Source organism: Bicyclus anynana, chromosome Z (assembly GCF_947172395.1).
Source record: "Bicyclus anynana chromosome Z, ilBicAnyn1.1, whole genome shotgun sequence".
Classification (NCBI taxonomy): Eukaryota; Metazoa; Arthropoda; class Insecta; order Lepidoptera; family Nymphalidae; genus Bicyclus; species Bicyclus anynana.
In genome coordinates this window covers 15638017-15654031 of record NC_069110.1, presented here as the reverse complement: position 1 = coordinate 15654031, position 16015 = coordinate 15638017, and the positions used below count along the sequence as shown (strand labels likewise).

At 35.8% G+C, this 16015-nt stretch overlaps 1 protein-coding gene across 1 annotated transcript in view; it reads left to right on the top strand.

The window, feature by feature from the left end:
- LOC112051812 (SCY1-like protein 2) overlaps window positions 1–16015 on the top strand; it is a gene marked incomplete in the record, with an annotated part of 207276 nt that overhangs the window by 99825 nt on the left and 91436 nt on the right.

The window sequence follows — 16015 nt, the reverse complement described above, 5'->3', positions numbered from 1 at the left end:
CTCTATCTTTATTTCAGCCTTCGGGTCTCATTTGGGATGCTTCTGCGCTCGCCCAAACCCCCCGGTGACGCCGTAGTGGTTCCACATGGAGCCATCGGCATTTACTCAACACGAAAAAAAAAAGAAAAACAATTGATTTCATACCCCGTTAAAAAATAAAGATTTAGATATACCTGATAGGAACATCGTGGCAAAGAATAGTTTCAAGTAAAAGCAGCAAAGTATAATATTTTGTCCCGCCGTCTTCAGTGACTCGTCGTTATCAATCCATATTCGGCTCATGAGCTGTTAAATGAGAGAAGCCAATAGGCCACCACGATGTCCCAATGCGGATTAAGAAAATTCTCTGGTATGCAGGTTTCCTCACGATGTTTTCCTTTGCCGTTTGAGACTCATGGTACTTAATTTCCTAAAATGCACACAACTGAAAACTTGAAGCATGCCTTGGACCAGATTCGAACTCACACCCTCCGGAATCGGAGGCAGAGGTCATTTCCATAGGGCTATCAAAGAAAAAAATATCTTTATTTTTTGCTAGTGCCACACATTCCAATATTAAATTCTAAATATATAGGTTATAGCTAGAGCAATAAAAGAAGACCGCCCTGCAACATGTGGCATAACCTAGAAAAAGGCCCTAACTCAGCATTTTGCCATATACTTCCTTTACAAAAAAAGTATGCAGCACTGATTTTCAGTTAGGACCCAGTTCAGGTGCTATCACGGCTCTCTTCAGTGAGTATACTCGTATTTTTACCATCAAGATACTGACGGCAACAAAGTTCTATCGGCAACAGCTACAGATACCTCGATTGCGATCTCAACCATGAACTTAGTCGGAAGCCGTTTTCATAGAGAACTCCAGTATTCATGAACTTCATGAAAGAGTAATGGATTAGAAATAAACTTTGATACTTTGCAATTTAGTTTTAAAATTGATGAAGATTTTTGAATATTCACACAACTAACGTACAATCAAGTAAATCAATGATTAAATCAATACCATGAGTCATATAATAATGATATTATGAACTCTTCTTTGAACAGTTTTAGTGTACAAGTTTAAAAGTGATTATATAATTATAGGCACGTGAAGATATTGTGATAGGTTGTTTTCTTTCACCGAGTGATCCAATTTTGATAATTCTTCCCATCCAACACTAAGAGTAAGCCGTGATTGCCTCTGACTCCGGAGGGTGTTGGTTCGTATCCAGTCTGGGGCATGCACCTCCAGCTTTTCAGTTTTGTACATTTTTTCAAATTTAAATATCACTTGTCTCAAACGTTGAAGGAAAAACATTGTGAGGAAAACTGCATACCAGATTTTTTTTCTTAATTCTCTGAATGTGTGAAGTCTGCGAATTCGCATTGGATCAGTCAGCGTAGTGAACTATTGGCCTAACCCTTCTCATTCTGAGATACATCTGAGAACTATCATAGTTCAGCAGTGAGCCGAATATGGGCTGTTAATGATGAACCCTAAGAGTAAGAAAACAGCGGATGATTGATTGTTTAGTCAATTAACTATAGTTAAAAGGAGCCTCTATAAATTAGTATAATTTATATTTTTATTCCAAATTTCAGCGAAACCTAAAAGTATATAATTAAAAATGTTAGCGTAACTTTGATCCTATGGGTACGTCGGGAGTGCAACGGAAAGTCACAAAAGGAATATTTTTTCCCGTTATTGCCACATTTTTCATTGACGCTCCGCTTCTATTGGTCGTAGCATAATTTTATATAGCCTGTATGATAAATGGACTATTTAAACACAAATAAATTTTCATTTATTACCAGTAGTTCCTGGGTTTAGCACGTTTATCCAAACAAACTCTTCTTTTCTCTCGGTACAATTTTTTTTGTAGACTGATTTGACTTTTTAACTGATTAAGATATTTAGTTTGATCTCAATGAAACAAGGCGCAGGTTTTTCTCAAGTTACATTTGAATACTGCATGAAAATCCGTCCAGTAGAACCAGAGAATAGCGTGCAGATACAGACAGATAGACAAAAAAATATAAAAAAACAATGTACCTACTCGTATTTGTTCATTTTTGATTACGCCAACCAGAGATTGTCAACTATTGGTTATGTTACGTGCCTACCAAATGACCGCAAATAGTGATCCGAATTTAGCTACACAACTAGCACAAAATATGCATATGTTCATTCGCTCATATGCACTATTTTGTGCTTACTTACATAATATATTTATGTATATATAGTTTTTAAACTTCCTGACACACACAACTCGACATTGTAGACAATACTTAAGTATTGTTAGTTTAAATAACTTTCGTTGTTTACAATTCGACTAAATAAAATTAAGACTAATTTGGTTCCATTAGAGTCCGCCTCCAAAAGGTGGTTAACATTATAGGCAAATGGTTCCGCCTCTGGCGTATAGAAGTCAACCCAGAGAAAAACGCAGCCGTGCTTTTCACTGGCAATCCGGTACCCCGAAACAATCCCCGACCCAAAGAAGTCTCCCTTTATGGAACTCCCATCCCCTGGCAACGTACTTTCAAATACCTAGGCGTAACCTTTGACAACCGCATGAGCTATGCCATGCACATCAATAAACCGAGGAGAAAGGCTGCATACGTACCGCCTTTACGCGGTGAGTAAAAAAAAAGCAAATCGTCCCTACGTTCAAAGCTAACGCTTTATAAAACCACCATCCGTCCGATCTTAACCTACGCTAGTGTAGTGTTTGCCCACCGTCTCAAAACGACCAATAGTCGCTCCAAATATTGCAAAACCGGTTTCTGCGACAAATCACGGGCACACCGTGGTTGTGGTTGTAATAACGACCTCCATAGAGCCTTAGATTTACCTGTAATAGCTAGTTACATGAAACAGCTCTCTCGAAACTATATCGACAGAGCTGCCATCCATCCCAACCAACTAGTGGTTGAGGCCTGCAACTAAACTCCTAGCATACGTCAAAGTTAATGAATATCCTGCAGTAGGCTAATTCACTAACTTTAGCGTAAGTTAGTTGACATATTATACGAAATTGAGATTTTATATACCAAATGTCATCTAGCCCAAGTCCCAGTCGCACCAAATAGACCAGGCGGAATGTGCAGCATGCAGATTGCGATTCTGGATGTTGCCGGGAGGTTCGTTGGTCCATTTATTTGTTACCTATACCTACCTCTTATGGTGTCGAGGGACTCAACAAATTTCTTTGTATCAGTATAATTGCTTGCTTCAACATTATCACAATAATAGCGGGTTATTTAAAAACCGGCGTAGTGCGTGTCGGGACACGCGCAGAGTATGGTCCCGTAGATTAAGTTAGCTTTGAATCCCTTATGTAATGCAAAATAATACCGATAACCATACACAATGGGATAGATGATGAAAAATTCATCCTCACTTTGCATGTAATGAAGGAACCCAAAAAAAAAAATATTTTTTCAAACTTTTTTTTACTATTTTAAAGACGAAATTAATATACATATCCATACAAAATTTCATATTTCTAGTTTTAACAAACTCTGAGTTATCTTACTGACAACTTATTTTTAATTAACAACGTGATTAGTATGCAATTTTCGATTACCAACTTTGGTTTATAAGTTGGTCGACTATTACTCTTTACATAATATAATAAAGCCATTTATTTATCCTTATTCCTTAGCGTGTTATTAGTTGATTTTAAAACCTAGTTAAAATTACATTTTTTTCTTTTTACATAACATTTTACATAGGTTTAAATTGTTAGTTATTAAAATATATTTTCTTTTTTTCATGATATTATGAGTATTTTATATATATTTTGAGTATTTTAAATATAAGGATCACATAAAGGGTATAGGCCCTAGTTTTTCTTTTTCTTCTTTTAAAAGTATTTTTTTTCTTCATGTCGTTTTATTTTATGTTTTTTTTTTTTCATAGAACTCACGTGACTCCGGTTGTAGAAAATTCACCTCAAAAAAAAAGTCTGAATATTATATAATGCACCCCTCTCTTTGAATTTCAGAAAGGCTTAATATAATACTTAATATTTTGTAATGCATAATTTCATTCTACTTATAAATATTTCTGGAGAGGCGAGAGAGGTGAGATGTTATGTTGGTATGTTATTCGGTCTATGTGTTGAGACTAGGGGGTTTTGGTCGTACTCCTCGACACTGACCATTCGTGTTGGAGGAGATAGAGGGCCCATAGAAAATAGTTGCTATTTTTAAGTTACTATGATCCGATGTGGCTAACTCTAGAGTTGATTTTTTTTCTTTTCGAGTAAAACTTTCTCCCTCCTTCTTATTCCAGTAGGATGTTAAGGTATTATTTTTCTGTGATCTTGTGTGCTCTTTATTGTTATTCGCAAGTCGGTTTTACTTTTCTGATGGAGATTCTGAATGATTTTGCCTGTTTGCTCTGTTTGATGTTTCATTTTGTGGATCAACAATTAGTTTTTCATATTTTATAAATACCCTTTTTCCTTTATCGCTTTCTTTCGCCTTTCTTTAGGCTTCTTTTGAAGTTGACGTCTTTTTAGTAAGATATTTCGCGGAAAATCTGTTTTAATATAACAATTTTGAGGTTCCAACAATTTTTTGTTGCGTAAAATCTAAATTTTTCTTTTTTATGTAGAAAACGTAACAATGATTGGTCTCGTTATATCACCATTTTTATCTATTCTTCTCAGGGACTGTATATCCAAATCAGTGCAAGTTATCTTCATAACATCATTAAATAAAAAGAGAATATTTCTGTTTAGTTCGTCGTAGTTACGCTCTTTTTCTTCCACGCCGAAAATAACAATTTTCCTTTCTCTGACTTGTTTTTCAAGATTTTTTTTAATTTTTAATATTTTTTAATCTTTGCTCTTGTGAACTGACAGTTACTTCTAAATTTTGCAACCTACTTTGTACTTGTTCGAATTTCTCAATAATGTTATTTAACAAGTTGATTTTGATATTTCTGACACTGTGTTTTGTTTCTTTTAGATCTTCTTATAGATTTTTTAAAAGTTGTATGATATTCTCTATTATTAATGATAATGGTAATAATTTATAAATTAAAAAAAAACCAATAAGTGAAATCTTTAAAACTGGGATTTGAACTGAGGGACTCGGCTGTGAAGGCGAATATTGTTCTTTCTACGCCACCGAGTTAACAGTGATAAAATTTGTAACGTCTATCGTTTTTCTGTAACGTGTTATTTTACTTGATGTTTTTTAATTTTTTACCATCTCGTCACTTCACTTTTTGTATGTATTATATCTTTTCAATTGTGTGATTTAACTTTGCATTTGTTATCGTCGTTTAGTGTTGGAAATAGTAGTCTGTGATGGATATGACGTCGCTCGATCTCGTGTTGGCTTCAGTGTGCTCGTGGCGTTCGAGCCGTCCACATCTCTTGTTGTGTAATTCTTTACTTGGGATAGGCGGGGAGAGTGACTTGAGTGGAAAAGGGGAGTGTTTGTTAACAGTCAAAGGTACCTTGAACCCTACATACATCGTTTACAAGTACGTGACTCCACTCAAGGTCATTCTCTGCCATTCTAGGGACTTATTTTGGTAACAGTTTGATTTGTTAATTAAGTTATCCTGACAAGTGTTGTGAATCATAACCTTTATTCGACATTAGTTTCCTTATATTTGTAATCACCTTTGAGTCCACTAAAACATTATTGTCTTTTTGCACTATTGACACAGGTATACAGCATGTAATAAATAATTTTTCGTGAGAAAAACTACGAATTATTCGAAAACAGTGTATAACACAAAACTGGTCAACCGTTTAAATGTTTAAACGGTTGACCAGTTTTAGACAGCGTTTGTGATTATGCACTTTTTTCACCGTTTTAGTTGTCGAATGACGCTTAGAACATTTTCACTTGCGTATTGTCCACAGTTCTAAACGTGTTTCATAAATAAATAAGCTTAGACTTGCAAATTTAAAATTTTATATACACTTTAACACGGAGCTAATGTTGCTGTCAGCGCAATGCAGCGCCTTCTCCCTTTACATAGCGATTGTTAATTATCCATTATAGTTTTCTTTGTAATTTAATTAGATATCCTACTTTGAGATTTTTTGTTAGAGTCAAGTGTCTCTAACAAAAAATCTCATCGTAGCTTTACCAACTTAATATTTTACAAACAGATCCCTAAATCGAAAAATATTAGAAAAATACACCACATACCTTTTAAAAACTTATCCAACGATACTCCACACTATGAAATAAACGAGTAAAAAATAAATTATCCCAAATGTTGGGGAGGTACCCTAAAAAAATTTTTTTAAGTTTTTATTTTACGATTTTGTTTATATTTTCAATGTACATATTCATTTCAATTTACAGCTTTCTAGTAGTAATAGTCTCTGCTTAACCGCTGACGAACAGACGAACATGACGAAACAATAAGAGCTCCTTGTGGACTACGGAATCCTAAAAAATACCAGAAAGTTAAAAACAAGATTTTTTAAAAATGTATCACATTAAAACTACTGGATATGAAACTGAAACTCAACACGATTTGAGACCATACTACGAAGAAGATCATATGATGCTTCATGTGGTGAAAATAAAAATTCAATTATTAATACACAGTAACATTTAGCTTTACGGATACTTTTAGGGGCTTTCTTGCTTTTTTTAAAAGCACGTAAGTGTGGCGTGACCTCACTCATATTGACAACCAGCGGTAGATTTCTCAGTTGTACCTAAATTCATAAATGGATATGGTAAGCGAAAGCTGGAATATATTGTTCCAACAATCTTTAACGATCTTCCGGATACGGTCAAAAATCTTTTAAAAGATAAGAGTATAATTTCCAACGTGAATATGCGGAAATTAAAGAAATGCTTTTTGGGACAGCCTGTGTAGCGTCGCAGCAGCGAAACACTCACACTATAATTATGTTTGACGGCCTCCGTGGTGCAGTTGTATGCGCGGTGGATTTACAAAACGGAGGTCCTGGGTTCGATCCCCAGCTGGGCAGATTGAGATTTTCCTAATTGGTCCAGGTCTGGCTAGTGGGAGGCTTCGGCCGTGGCTAATTACCACCCTACCGACAAAGACGTACCGGCAAGCGATTTAGCGTTCCGGTACGATGTCGTGTGGAAACCGAAACAAGTGTGGATTTTTATCCTCCATCTAACAAGTTACCCCCCTACAATCTCTTAGACTGCATCATCACTTACCATCAGGTGAGATTGTAGTCAAGGGCTAACTTGTAAACAATAAAAAAATGTTGTTTATCGTACTACCCGCTAATGATTGTTCTTTTTTTTCTCTTATGTTTGTTATTTAATTTTGTAAACCAACTGTGGTTGGTGTTGCACCATGATTAAGCTTAATTTAAATATGTATTTTGTGGAATAATAAATAAATAAATAAATTTGATTTTTTAATACAGACTAAATTAATGAATCGCTGGCCCCAACTTGTTGGCCTTTATTGGGAATACATACCAAAGTACAAACACTCCCCCTACATGATAGCCAAGGTATTGGCCACAACCATTCGTCATATTGTAGGCCAATGTGAAGAGCGGGCGTAACGTAGGCGGCTAGTAGGTACTAACGCCGCAGTCAATCAAATACTCAATAAAAAATACCAATCAAGTTGAAAGCCTCCCATCTTATTTAAGTTCTTAAGAGTATTTAATTATTAAGAGATCTAACAGAAATACTTATAACCTTCATCTGTTATTTATTAGGAATAAGAAATAAATTATAGAAATTAAAGATTTTTCAAAGATAACAAAGAAAGAACATTTTTAATAATATATTCAACTTCATATTACAAAACTACTTCAATAAATAATAAGTTCTGCACGCTACAGGGAGCCACTGGATGTAGGTGGCTGAAGAACGTATGTTTGTTCCCTACTTACCCAGCAGTAATAATAATAATCATTTTGTTGAAGACTATTATTGTTCCGATAGTTGTTTCAGTCAATGGTCTTATAGCGAAAAGCTTCGACCAACACCTTCCGGTGCGTTTGTTAATTTTCTTGAGACGGCGCGTATTGTGCGGAGGTTCCTCACTCTGGAGCCCTGACCACCGGTTGCTTGGGCACTCAAATGTCCCGCAGCGGGAGGGTGGATTTTTCATATAATTTTTTAATAATGTTTTGTATTTTATACTTATATTGTTAAAAAAAAAGTAATAAATAAATGAGAGACAAATCTTTTTGTTGAAGAAAAAATACACATATAAATAAAACTAAACTAAAACAAGAGCCTTATTACTAAAAGTTACTTACTTACTACTTTAAAATTATACAATTTACAAGTACATGCATAATTAATCACATCACACTAATATTATAAAGGCGAAAGTTTGTGTGTGTGTATGTTTATTCATCCTTTGTGCTGCGGCTACTGAAGCGATTTGGCTGAAATTTGGAATGGAAATAGATTTTACTCTGGATTAACATATAGGCTACTTTCATCCCAGAAAAATCCATGGCTCCCGCGGGATTTGTAAAAAACTGAAGTCCACAAGGACGAAGTCGCGGGCGTCCGTACATATGTGTAAATCCAGAATAATGAATGTGATAGAAGTTGAACCGTGTCGTATGTGCACTTGACATCCTGGCTGATAATGATAATGACTGAGAAATTAGTACAAAGTCTAATAACTGTTCATCATCATCAACAACCCATATTCGGCTCACTGTTGAGCACGAGTCTCCTCTCAGACGACATCGTACCGGAACGCTAAATTGGTTGGCGGTACTTTTTTGTCGATAGGGTGGTAACTAGCCACGGCCGAAGCCTCCCACCAGCCAAAGGTGCATGCATGGGACCGAATTTTAACCTATGCTGTATAGAAGACATAGGTCATATACAGTGGGTCACAGCTCTCTCTAATTACTATTCATTTAAGCTTAATGACATCAGGTGACCATGAAATTGTTTATGCAATACACACAGTGTATTAAAGTCCACAGGTCTCTTTGAAACATTGCAATGATAGTGAATCTGACAATCCAGCCGGTAGATCTCAGCTTCCGAGAAAACTGATTTGCGGTAACTTTGCCGTTATACCTGTAATCTACAGTAACAGGAAGAAATTTCCTTCAGAATTGAGATTTCATTCAAGAAAACGCATTTGGCAGGAAATTATCTATTCTGAATAATCTATGTAGCTAAATTCAGTCAGAACCAAGTCATTTCCGAAACTATCAATCCAACACCGCCGAGAATTGAAACAGGAAAACCACACACGTAAAGCTAAGCATAGCTAGGGTATTGCATGAACCAATCATTCGTCATCATTATCAACCTATATTCGGCTCACTGCTGAGCTCGAGTCTCCTCTCAGAATGAGAGGGGTAAGGTCAATAGTCCACTACGCTGACCCATTGCTATTGGGAGACTGGCATGCCGGTTTCCTCACGATGTTTTCCTTCACCGTTTAAGACACGTGATATTTAATTTCTTATAATAGAAACAAATAAACCAAAAATATTACTAAATTCGACGACAGTTCAGCTTACAGTCAACAAAAACCCCGTATATAATACAAAAAATAACATGAATTAGGTTTAAAAAAATGTTACATTTTGAACAAGAAAAATTAGTTTAGTAAATGTAGTAAAACTAACTTGCGATATGTCCTTGTATGAGTATGTCTTTGTCTATGATATGAGTTGTGTCAGTATATTTATTATTTATGTAGTATATAAAGAAAAAACGAAAATCTTTCAGTTTTCTTAGTAGGTACGCCTAACAAAGGCTTACTTTGGGGTAAGATAGTGATGTGTATGTTGATCTAATATATTCATTATTAATTATATTTATTTTTATTATTTTATTAATAAACTTTTACTCACTACTAGCGGACCCGGTCAAGCTTCGTTTTGACATAAGTGCACTTATTCTCTATCCCTACTCTACCCTTCTATACCTCTACCTCTACCCTACCCCTACCCTACCGCTACCCTACCCCTACCGTACCCCTACCGTACCCCTACCCTACCCTTACCCTACGCCTACCCTACCCCTACCCTACTCTACCCCTAGCCTACCCCTACCCTACCCCTATCCTACCCCTACCCTACGCCTACCCTACCCCTACCCTACCCCTACCCTACCCCTACCGCTTGACTCTTAAACGTTTGTATGGGAAATAGAAAAGGGTTGTTTATATGGTTTTCCCGGCAATTATACTAATTTTTCTTACCTTTTAAACCTTCCCTATACCTCCACGAACATTTGAAGACCAAGATAAGATAAATCCGTTCAGCCGTTCTCGAGTTTTAGCGAGACTAACGAACAGCAATTCATTTTTATATATATAGATTTACGTAATTATACCGTAATTTAAAACTTTTAGGAATGGAGGATATTGATATTGTAAAGAATTCGGCATATCACAATGATTTAAACGTAATGTTGCATATTTCCGAGATATTTCAAACAGCTATTTGAACTGTGAATTAATTTAATATGAAATGAGGTGGATCGATACACAATGAACATTTCACAGGCATTCGTATTGTAACCGGCCAAATATTAATTATATTAACGTATTGTTCACAAATGTTAACTTTGATTGTAATTAATATCCTAATATATTGAAATGAGCAAGTTTTGCTTATGTTACCGGCAATGTAAATAATCCGGAATTCTAAGCAATGCCTTGGCAATGTATAAAGCACCTAAAACGTGTAGGTAGTGTATGAAATTTTGTTTATTTTATCCATTTCCGGGTGTTCTATAAAACTCCTGATGGGCAGCCAGTAATGTATGGATAACGAGAGCAGGCAGGTGATGTGCGGCAGAACGAATGCATATGATTGTGCTGCGTGCGAAAGAGAATAATAAACGCGTAGTGCATTGAGTTCTTTGCGTAATCTTCACTTTTGTGTGGTTTAGACTCCACGCAGTCTTGTCTATTTTACCCTTAGAGTGGTTTTATGTAGCGTGAAAGCAGAAGCTAGTGAAAGAGGTCATGAATAAAGCAAGCCTATGAGGCCGAGTCGGTCGAACGAACGAAGACAGAGTAGGTAAAGCTGAATAAAGGGCAGACGGACGACGAGTCTTCTGGCGTGTACACTTTTAAATCTGTTGAAATTATTTAATAAGATGATTTCGAAAAATCTAGTGTATCTAATTACATACACAATTCTTTTATGATTTTTCTATGCAAGTTATATCAAAATCTATTTCTTTTACACATTGCCGGTGGACCAGTAGGTAATATATATATACAAGGCATTTTTATAGACAACCTAGGTAATGTGTGTAATGAACATATATATACATAATATTTCATACATTGCCTAGGCATTGTATGAAATACCTGAATTAATAAATTTCCGGTGACGTATTATATATATGTACAAGTATTAAATAAAGCACACGACGGTAAAAGAAGTGAGAAAAACGACAAAGCTCACTTAGCGTAGCTGGAATCGTTAAAACATGACTAATATTTCCCTTTGATCTCCAACCAAGCGATAAGCTTTTGTTTTGAATAGAACGACTGTAGTGCGGTGTGAACGACGTAACTTTGAACTCAATCAGCTTTATCGTTGAGCTTGTGAGACTAAGCTCACTTGTAAAATGTACACACCAAATCGTTGAATCGCTTTGACTATCCGCCTAAAACTGCAACCAATTTTATGTCAACGAGTCAGCGATTTTTTTTGTGACTAAGCTCACTTGTAAAATGTACACACCAAATCGCTGACTTTTACAGTCTCAACTCATCTAAATGTTAAGTTTTGATAAGTACAAATTATTCAAGCCATAACATAAGGTACTACTGTTTAACTGTTAAGGAGTTCCCTTAACTGCCCTTGGTCTTTATCATAAGACTCTTAATAACAGTCACAATTCATCTAAGTGGAAAGTTATAATCAATACAAATTAATCAAGCCCAATCACAATGTAATTGTAAATCGTTGAGGAGTTCCATTAACTGACCTTCGTCTCCGTCACCAAAGCCCTAATGACAGTCACAACACAAGTAGGTACTTGTTAAGTTCTGATCAATACAAATTAATAAAGCGCAAACGAAAGGTAGCTGCTGTAAATCGTTGAGGAGTTCTCTCGTCGTGTTTCGGCTCCGTCATTAGATTGATTCTAGACCTTTATAAAATTGTAGTGCTTTATAATACTTAATAAATATTAAGAATCGCGCTCGCCGCCCTTAGGGTTATCGAAAGTTCCCCTCAATTTCTCCAGGATTCCACCATCATATCACCTGGATTCAAAACCGATCTTTCGGTCAGATTGAGAAACCTCCTCCTTTTTTTAAGTCGGTTAAAAATATAATGCATAACACTATTAAAACATTTACAAAAAAAATGTTTGCTAATATTATAATTATTGGTCATATCGGATTGTATAACCAAGAAAGCCCGCTACCATCTTACAACTTCACTATATGAAAAGAGGCCAGACCTCTAACTTTGACGTAGGTATATTGTAAATATGTTAATGGACTTGCATTAAGGCTTTGGTAGTGGAGACGAAGGACAGTTAAGGGAACTCTTTAACCGTTTACAGTAGTTACATTGTGATTGGGCTTGATTAATTTGTTCTGATGAGAACTTTCCATCTCGATAGGTTGTGACTATAAAATAGCGGTCTGGTGATGAAAATACTTTCAGTGTTAGCCCATTTATCGAGGAAGGCTATATTAAACTCTGAAGTTTTTTTCCCACCCCTAAAAGCTGAAAAATAATATTCTTTTTATCATCTAATCTACCAAATTTAATCGGATCCAAGACGCTTTAGTAATTGCAAATTTGGCATCGCGGGCTCCTCTACTATACAGAGCGCAACAGTTCACGGAGTGAGCTGTTTAAAAACAGACGCCTCGGGAAATAACTTTGCTTATTTTGCGGTGTTAGTTGTTTATTTAATATTTTGCAAATGTGTATGGTAACAGGTCGAAATTAGGATGATAATTTGTGGTAAGGTATTAGTTACGAAGTATTTAAAAAAGCGTTAAGTTTAAAAATGTTATATAGCTTCTAGTATAGACATACATGACGTTGCTCAAACTCAAAATTCATTTATCTCAATTAGGCATACTTTACAAGCACTTTCGAAACGTTATACATATAAAGGTAATATTATAAGATAATGGTGATAATAATTAGTTGAAAAATTAAGATTAAAGTTACGAGTGTTACAAACGGGCCTTGGTCCAAAAGTTTATATGTATATACATATTATGACATACTGATATTTAAATAACAACTTTAAATAGTTTAAATACACGCCTTTAGCACGCACAAAAAATTACAAATACTGGACTTAAGTCACGTGACTATTTTTTTCGTATTCCTGATAGCAAACCCTTTTATTTGATATCCTTATCATGGGGTGGATGTCAAACAGCCAGTCAGCCATCTTGGGGAAGCCGCAATATTGTATTTGTAATGACGTTTCTTAGCTAGTCGTGTATTGTCATTAGAACTCAGAGCGTGTGTAAAATTTCATCCTATACGAAGACCGGGAATTTGGTCAAATTAAAATTCCAAGATTTGTCTTTCCTACATAGTTAATGTGATTGGTGAGGCCACCATATTAAATTTGTAATGATGTTTCTTAGCTAGTCATGTATTGTCATCAGAACTCAGAGCGTGTGCAAAATTTAATCCTAATCGAAGATCGGGAAGTGGTTCAAATTAAGATTTCAAGATTTATTATATACATAGTTACAAGCTTGGGGAGGCCGCCATATTAGATTTGTAACGACGTTTCTTAGCTAGTCATTTATTGTCATCGGAGCTCCGAGCGTGTGCAAAATTTCATCCTACCCGAAGACCGGGAAGTAGGTCAAGTTAAGACTCCAAGATATTCTTACACACATAGTTACAAGTGAAGCTAATATAAAGCGTGTAAAAAGAATCTGCGATATTTTACGCAAATAAAAATACTTTTGACGTTTTAACTAGGAATAAGTATACTGAGTGGAGCTCGGTTACCCAGATATTTATCTCTGAGTGGACACTTTGAGATGAGAAGTATGAACGTCTTTTCTATATAAATAAATATACATTACTCACATAATTAAGTAGCCCAAAAGTAAGCTTAGCCAGTGTTATGCGTTTAATGTATTATGTAGGTAATTGCATTTTTAGTCTTACAAAGAAGACATTTGTTACAATTTCTCTCCACACGAACTATTGGGACGAAAGACGAAACAAAGAGCAGTGGGAGTTTTCAAAGTTTTCATAAACGTACAGTTGTGCAGTAGTACCACTAGATGGTGCTGGTTCAATTCCTTAGAAATTCGCGATTCGAGAAGCGATCGTCACACATTGAAAACTCCCTAGGTACTCAGAATACTTTAAAGTTCGCAACATGTACGAGTTAGTATAAAAATAACTTTCAACTGTAAATATTCTATAGCATCTGTTTTACCTGACTCGCGAAAGATAAGTTTATCTAACAGAGATGTTTTTTTAAATTTATTGACAAATTAGTCCTAAAAAAAATTCAAAATTAATTTATTATAAATAAGCTTACTTTAAAAACACTTTTGAAAGGTCAGTTGGCTATTTGTAATGATTCTACCACCGGTTCGGAAGGCAGGTTCTGCTGAGAAGAAACCGACAAGAAACTCAACAGTTGCTCTTTTAAAAAAAAATCATACAGTATTATAATATACAATTCATAATAACATTACAATCTATACTAATATTATAAAGCTGAAGAGTTAGTTTGTTTGTTTGATTGAACGCGCTAATCTCAGGAACTACTGGTCCGATTTGAAAAAATCTTTCTGTGTTAGATAGCCCATTTATCGACGAAGGCTATAGGCTATATAATATCCCCGTATTTCTACGGGAACGGGAACCACGCGGGTAAAAACGTGCGGCGGCTAGTTTCTTATACTTTTACTTCGTGTGTGAAGGTGGAAGCTGATCCAATGGCCTTCAAGCACATTTATCAATGGCGTAGTAAACTCAGCTAAGTAAATGTTTTTTAACACATTTCATATAATTATGCATTGGCAGGTCCAGTTGAGGATCTTGTTATAAAAGAGTACATCCGAACCTACAAAATATTTTTTTATCCTTTGGAGACGACATGCAGAAATACCTAACTTATGTCCATGTCTAGTAAGACGTGGGTTGACTTGACTGCGATCTTACCTGATGCTAAGTAATGATGCATCTATGATGCATGCGTATGCGTCTATGATGGAAGCAGGTTTACTTGGACGTAGCAACAAGTTCATTCTACCCACTCTGACTGTTTGTACCTACTCAGCAACGTACCGGAACGCTAAATCGCTTGGCTGTACGGCCGGTGCTCACAAACATGCCACTTGAAACCTGAGTCAATTTAGAATATATCTGAATCTGGGAATCGAACCCAGTTTCTCTGTTGAGAACTGCCCGCTACTGACGGCACCAGAGAAGATGAATGTGTGTCATCATCAATATTAACCCATATTTGGCTCCCTGTTGAGCTCGAGTCTCCTCTCAGAATGAGAGGGGTTATGCCAATAGTCCACCACGCTAGCCCAATGCGGATTCGCAGACTTCACACACGCAGAGAATTATGAAAATTCTTTGGTGTGCAGGTTTCCTTACGATGTTTCCCTTTACTGTTTGAAACATGTGATATTTAATTCCATAAAATGCACACAACTGAAAAGTTGGAGGTGCATGCCCTGGGTCGGATTCGAACCTACGCCTATCCTACGGCTATCAAGGCATATATATAAATGTGTGTATGTATATCTAATTCCTGGGCACACTCTAAAGCCTAAATCGTTGACGCATTTCAACGTATGAGGATTAAGATGTCGATATGTCGGTATGGGACAGGCGATAACTCCTATATTCAGTATTCATATCCGTTTTCTAAACGTCTTTTTACAATAGAAATTAATATTGTTGATGTGTGATTTAGTAAAGGATACCTCATTTATTGATTTTAAAGTTTTTAAAACGGGTACGGACACACAAACACACAAAACACATAAAAATCGCTAATTATTATTTGCCTGTAATTAACAATAATAAAATCAAGTAATATATTAAGTAAAAATTGTCACTATTTGATT